The sequence below is a fragment of the Anas acuta genome, chromosome 1 (assembly GCF_963932015.1).
Source record: "Anas acuta chromosome 1, bAnaAcu1.1, whole genome shotgun sequence".
NCBI classification, from domain to species: domain Eukaryota; kingdom Metazoa; phylum Chordata; class Aves; order Anseriformes; family Anatidae; genus Anas; species Anas acuta.
The window spans coordinates 77,779,272-77,786,281 of record NC_088979.1 but is presented as its reverse complement, the minus strand read 5'-3'; the positions used below and the strand labels follow the sequence as shown (position 1 = coordinate 77,786,281).

General features: G+C 37.1%; 1 long non-coding RNA gene across 1 annotated transcript; it reads right to left on the bottom strand.

The window, feature by feature from the left end:
* Positions 1–4,477: 4,477 nt before the first annotated feature.
* On the bottom strand, positions 4,478–6,616 carry LOC137857209 (uncharacterized). Its single transcript, XR_011097010.1, has 2 exons — positions 6,409–6,616; positions 4,478–5,085 (listed from the first exon to the last, which is right to left on the bottom strand). It is a non-coding gene; the product is annotated as an uncharacterized lncRNA (long non-coding RNA).
* Positions 6,617–7,010: the final 394 nt, after the last annotated feature.

Here is a 7,010-nt window from a genome sequence, read left to right as displayed (position 1 = left end):
CTTTACTGTGATCTGGATAGACTTAGAATTTACTGTGAACTGGATAGGCTGGACCGATGGGCTGAGGCCAACTGTATGAAGTTCAACAAGGCCAAGTGCCTGCACCTGGGGCACAACAACCCCAAGCAGAGCTACAGGCTGGGAGATGAGTGGTTGGAGAGCTGCCAGGCAGAGAAGGACCTGGGAGTGATGGTTGATAGTCAGCTAAATATGAACCAGCAGTGTGCTCAGGTGGCCAAGAAGGCCAACAGCATCCTGGCTTGTATAAGAAACAGTGTGGTCAGCAGGGCTAGGGAAGTGATTGTCCCCCTGTACTCAGCTCTGGTAAAGCCACACCTCGAGTACTGTGTTCAGTTTTGGGCCCCTCACTACAAGAAGGACATCGAGGTGCTCAAGTGAGCCCAGTGAAGGGCAACCAAGCTGGTGAGGGGTCTGGAGAACAAGTCTTACAAGAAGCAGCTGAGGGAGCTGGGCTTGTTCAGCCTGGAGAAAAGGAGGCTCAAGGGTGACCTTATCGCTCTCTACAGGTACCTTAAAGGAGGCTGTAGCAAGGTGGCGGTTGGTCTGTTCTCCCATGTGCCTGGTGACAGGATGAGGGGGAATGGGCTTAAGTTGCGCCAGGGGAGTTTTAGGTTGGATGTTAGGAGGAACTTCTTTACCAAAAAGGTTGTGAGGCATTGGAATGGGCTGCCCAGGGAAGTGGTTGAGTCACCATCCCTGGAAGTCTTTAAAAGACGTTTAGATGTAGAGCTTAGGGATATGGTTTAGTGGAGGACTGTTAGTGTTAGTTCAGAGGTTGGACTCGATGATCTTGAGGTCTCTTCCAACCTAGAAAGAGAAATAGAAATAGGGGGTGACAGAGCACTGAACAGGCTGCCCAGAGAGGCTGTGGAGTCACCTTTTTTGGAGATATTCAAGACCTGCCTGGATGCATCCTGTGTAACATGTGCTGGGTGATCCTGCTTGAGCAGGGGGAATCTCTGGAGGTCCCTCCCAATATCAGCCATTCTGTGTTTCTGTGATTTATCTGACCTAACTGCAACTATGAGAGACAAGTTTTTGTAGGACCATTCATTTCTTTAGAATTTGGTGGCCAAGCTGATGAATATTCATCCATCTCTACTATTTCTTTTTTTTTTTTTTTAAGTCCTGACAGAAACAGTGACAAGAAAGTACTATACAAAAGACTTGTCTCACAGATGCCTGGTAAGATGACTAACAAAGAGTTCTGTTATATCATGCTATTAAGATAATTTATCTAGTGAAGCAAGTGCATCAAATATATATATACATGAAAATTCTGTCACAGTTCTTGAATTCATTTGCAGTAATTATTTTGTTCCAGATGTTATTTATTAGTCTGATGAAAAAATATCTTACTTTTACTGTAGAATAGAGATTTCAAGACGCAGCACAATTGTATAGTAACGATGACTAATGCTGTACATCATAATCAATTTAATCATGTCTTCCCTTAATGCTTGTAAGCTGAATTTGTGTCTGTTCTGATGGTATTATTTTGTAAATTTTGATCTTTGATATTTAATCAAGTATGCATTCTTCCTGGCTTGCAACAAAACAATTTTTTACCCCATTTAATGCTTATCGAGCTTATTCAAAATAACATTTTAAAATAGACTTTACAATATGGCATCTGATCTAGGCATAAGGATGCTAAGATCCAGAGCATTGTAATCATATATGCAGAATAAAGAAAGCTGTAAAGCTTAATTTATTTATAAATGGATTACAAGAGTTTCTTTAACATGATCTTTTAATTTTATATGCCTGCTGAAAGGCATGATGAGATCAATCATAGTACAAAATATGAATGATTTAGGTAATTATGTCCTGCATGTGCTGGATCTATCTTACCAGGATTACCCATCCCCTAGCAAATCCAAAATGCAGACACATGGTTATTTTCAGTACTATTAAAGAATGTAAAAAATAAAATAAAAAAGTAACAGGTGATATTTGTCACAGGTGATATTTGGACACCTACCTATGGCATTTTCAATACAATGTTCTTAAGTGATGAAAAGTGCTGTGACTAAAGCATGATGTATGCAATAGGGTAGTAACATCACAAAAGAGATAATGCTATATGCTCTGAGAAGTCCATTTTGTCATTTTCCACACTACAAAAGTGGCTCTTACTTCAATTTTTTCTCTAGCTTTTACTAAAGAGAAGTATCAAGAGCAAATGTATGAATGTGTGGGTGCATAAATATCTTTCCCCTATCTTCTCCATAGTTCTAGTTACTGGAAAGGAAAGTGGTTCTTCTACCTCCTCTTACTACCTCTTCAGTTTCAAACCAGCACAATGTAGAGAGGAAGGGGGCTCATTTTCTGCATCCCAATGACTCTTAGCTCTGCAGCCTCCTGGTAGCAGACAGAATGCAAGTATTCCTGCTACAAGCAGCCTGTGTAACTTCAAAAGCAAAGACCCTAGAAGATGCGTTGACAACAGACACAGGCTACATGTTATTGGTATGCGCATTCATAATTATTTTTTTTATGAGTAAAGGCAATCTGCAAGGTACCTCCTAAGTCATTAGCAACATTAGAGCTATGATTGTTTCTTAATTTTAAAGCATATCTTTCCTTTTGACAGAAATATATCCTGTTGTGGGATCAGGTGCCTTGACCTATAGGAATCAAAATGCTGCTGAGTTCTGCCTCAGTCACATTTGATTAAGACCAATCCATCTGTAAGGCTGTTTGAGATCTAAAGATGAACAGTGTTCCAGAAACTGTGATTTATTTATAAATTTCTTGAGTAACATCAGCATGCTATGTGATTTTATACAAAAGACTTTCTTGAATTCTTCCTAGCATACAACTAATAATACATAGTACTAGAAAATCACATAAACTAGTAATTTAAACTTGTTGGGAAAAAAAATATTATTCAAGTGGTATACAATCATATAATTAAAGGATGTAACACAGTGCATTATTCATCAGAGAGTAAAATGAAGATTGCCCATACATTTCCTGACTGGAATGCTTAACCATGTGGGATTGTATACTCCCACCTTAGTTTTTGTATGAAAAAATTTATTAATTCAGTGTTTAAATTATTAAAATATAAACTACTCTGCTCACACCTGATGCTATTCACTGGTAAAAACCAGTGCTGAGTGATAGAGAGACAGTAAAAGGAAAATCTATCACAAAACACATCTTTTATAAACTCTTTTCTCTTTGGAAAGTAACTAAGCAATAAATGTATATTAAACATTTTATCTATATTATTGCCACTGCTGCAACAGGATTTTGACTAATGCTTATTAACTCGCTTTATTGATCCATAGGCTATGGAGCAGTGGTAATAAGATTTTATGAAGAGTTACCAGTTTAAAATTTCTGTTACCTCTCAATGAATATGCATAATTATTATTGACACCAATATGAGGTACATACTGAGAGGAGGAGAAACGCTCCTACAGAGAATTTGGATCAGTTCATATCTATCTTTCAATTGTTTACACTCTAGGGAACAAGCAAAGGTCAATCTCCCAGGCTTTTATCCTTTCCTGCCAAAGTATGAGCCAACTTAAAGTCAATTGGAGTTTCATTGAAGCTTTCAGACAGTTTAAGTATTTGGCTTGTTAACCAGGTTTGTAAACAAAAACAAACAAAACCACCACCACCAACAAGAAAGTGTTTTTCAAGTACATTCCATAAAGCCTGCTTATGCCAAGGCCTCAGTCATCTCCACAGTCATATTTTATAGTCAGGTAATTACTGACTCTTCTAAAATCATCTAGGTGGTTGTGTATCCTAACAACATCCCAGAATCTACATATTTTCAAAAATATATATATTTTGACAATCTTAGAGCATTCACTTCAACAATTATTATAAAAATCTGAACACACACACCAGAATAAATAAATTAATAAATAAAAATAAAACCCTTCCTGACAACAGAATCTTAAAAAATTAACAAGACTGTCTTGCAGCTGTTGCTATGTATATTAAAAATGACAAGAACAGTACTGTTTTTAAGAAGGATGTAAACTACCCACAAGTTGATGTTGTGGTGTTGTGGAATTAACCCTGATATTAGGCAAAAGACTGACATTAATACAGAAGGACAGCCTGCAAGTCTATTTAAACAAATAGAGATCCAAGAGTAACCAGCACCCAGAGCATAGCTACTGACCGTTAGTGATGCAGTCAGACATGTATACATTTATTTTTTAGAAAAAAAAAAATATATATATATATAAAGGAATATATTTTAAATTTTCTATTTACTCTTTTTTTTTAATTTAAATTATTTTCCCTGATCTGCATCATTGATTTCTATGAATCTTCATATAGAATTCACATTAATATCAACAGGAATTGTGACTATTTGATTTACCTCCTACTGCAATCAAAACAAGTCTGTTTTCTGACTTCAATTAGAATTCATGTTCATTGGGAAAAGGTGAATAAATATGCAGAGAAATGAAAGAAAGTGTTCAGACATTTGCTTCTTTTTATTTTTTTTCTGAAAACTTTTTAGAAATGAAACAGTGATATTTCTCTGAATATAAATGCTAGTCTTTTCCACTTAGCAGAGATCGATCTTTTTGTCTTGCATTTTCTTTAGAGCACAGCTTTCCTTCATTTAATTTCCTCTCTTGTGATGGAACATTATTCACAATGTCACCAATCCTTCACAACAAATTCACAGTGCAGCCTAGTCTTTTTCACATTATTTATTCACTTTCATTTTTTAACATATATCCTCAAAGTATATTCCCACTTTGTCACACCCTAAACACTAGTTCAGCCACACAAAAACCATTACTCTCTACAAGAATTTGCAGTTTTCTTAATTGGAAAGATAACCCAATTCTTTGGCCATTAAGAGTCTAGAGTCTTGCATGATCATGAACTTCATCTTCTCCAGGGCAGCGATCATGGCACCAAGCCTGCCGGAGTTCAAGAAACATTTGGCCGACATTCTCAGACACATGGTCTGATTTTTTGGGGTAGTCCTTTGGGCAACCGGAGCTGGAATTGGTGATCTTTGTGGGTCCCCTCCAACTCAGGTATTCTATGATTCTAGAGCTTCATGGCCCACTAAAAAGAATGTTAATACACGTATTAAAATGAAATTTAATATATTAATTATTTTTATAATTATTTAATAATTATAATGTATTAAAAAGAAAAGTATTCCATTAGTGAAATACTGAGTTGCTGAGTCATCTCAACAAATGGCAGATACCTGTAATGAGATTCTCATTTTCCCAGTGCAGAACTACAAGATGCTTTTTAGATGATTACCCATAAAGACAAGTCTAGACTTATCCTACAAGAAAAAATAGCCTAAAATGAAGATGGTGTTCAGGCTAGAAAGGAGCATTCCTATTTGGGTAGTATCATAGCTTTGTTTTTATGCAGAATGCCATGTGGACATGGGTAAATTGGAAAATATATTCTTAAATCTGTGCAGAAATGTAAAAGCAAATGTAGATGTTCACATAGACACTTAAATTAGAATTGAGTCTGACCAGTAAAGATCTGTTAGTATTATTCAGGTAATGTCGTTGCTAAGTCTGAGGCACAAAAATTGACTGAGGAGCAGTGCTTCTGGGTTATTCATCTCCAGCAGAAAACTTGTTTCAGGACAGTTGCCTGGGAATACTGAGAAATCCAAACCTGCTGTGTCTCTGCTGCCTGAGATTCAATGAGGTCACTGAGTCACTGTGACACCACAGCACTGACTCTGAGCTTTGAAAGTTCAGCTAAATTTAAAAACAAACTAACAAACAAAAACAAACCAACAAAAAGCAATTTCCCAACTGACCATTTCTTCCCAAAGAAAAAATGAAACCCTCATGAAATGAGCAGTATTTCCATTTTCATATCACGTTTCTTTCCAGCTACAAGAAAAGAAATCCTGTCTGAAAGGGAAATAGCTGTTATTTCTTCTCCTCTTTCATGTACTTCTATCTTCAGACCTTTGGAATCCTTAATACATAAGGTGGTAGAGGATATCACTGGGAATACTTATTACAGCAGTGCAGCTGAGCAGCTAGCAAGTAACACATCCATCAGCGTTGTTCTTCAACATGAAGAAGAGAAGGAGCTGGGGAAGCTCTCATCCTTAAATGGTCAGGTTCAGAAGGTTCTCAGATATCACTCAGTATATTAAAGTCATCAATACTGGACGGAGATCATGACTGACTCCCATAATTATTATGGATTTTCACTATTGATCAGCATTTTGAGAATCTCTTTTCTTTGCAAAGTTAAATACAGTCTGATATCACATATGTGGGAAACAAAACCAAGCATAAAAAGAATAATACTTTTTCTATCATTCCAGATATTCAAAAACAATAAGAATAAAGGCATTTACATCATATATTTGTATCACATAAAGTTTTCTTATGTCACCTGAAATTTATGTAATATTGTAGCCATTTTCACCAGAAGCAGCACAGTGTCACACCACAGTGTGACAGCCTCAATGTCTTTGCTGACTGCATTGCTAATGCTGTTGTGCTTTAGTCCCAGCAGGCAGCTTAACCCCACACACCCACTCACTCACTCTTCCCAGGTGGAGTGGGGGAGAGAATCAGAGAGGTAAAAGTGCAAAAACTCATCGGTTGAGATAAGGACAGTTTACTAGGTAAAGCAAAAACTGTGCATGCAAGCGAAGAAAAACAAGGGATTAATTCACTGCTTCCCATCAGGGGGCATCAGTTCAGGCACTTCCAGGACAGCAGGGCTTGTTCTGCATAACAGTTTCTTGGGAAGACAAATGCCACCACTCCTAATGTTCCCCCTTTCCTTCTTCATCCACTAAGTCATCCACATCTTATGGATGACTATGAAGGACACCAAATTGCAAAGTCAGGAGTTTCCTTTCATAAACTAATGCTAACTACGCCTGATAAAAGACCCATTCATGAAATGCCTTTCAACAGCACCTAGCAAAATCTTCTCCATAGTGTTTTTAGGGACAGGTTAGACTAACCTAAGCCTTCCTGAGTCTT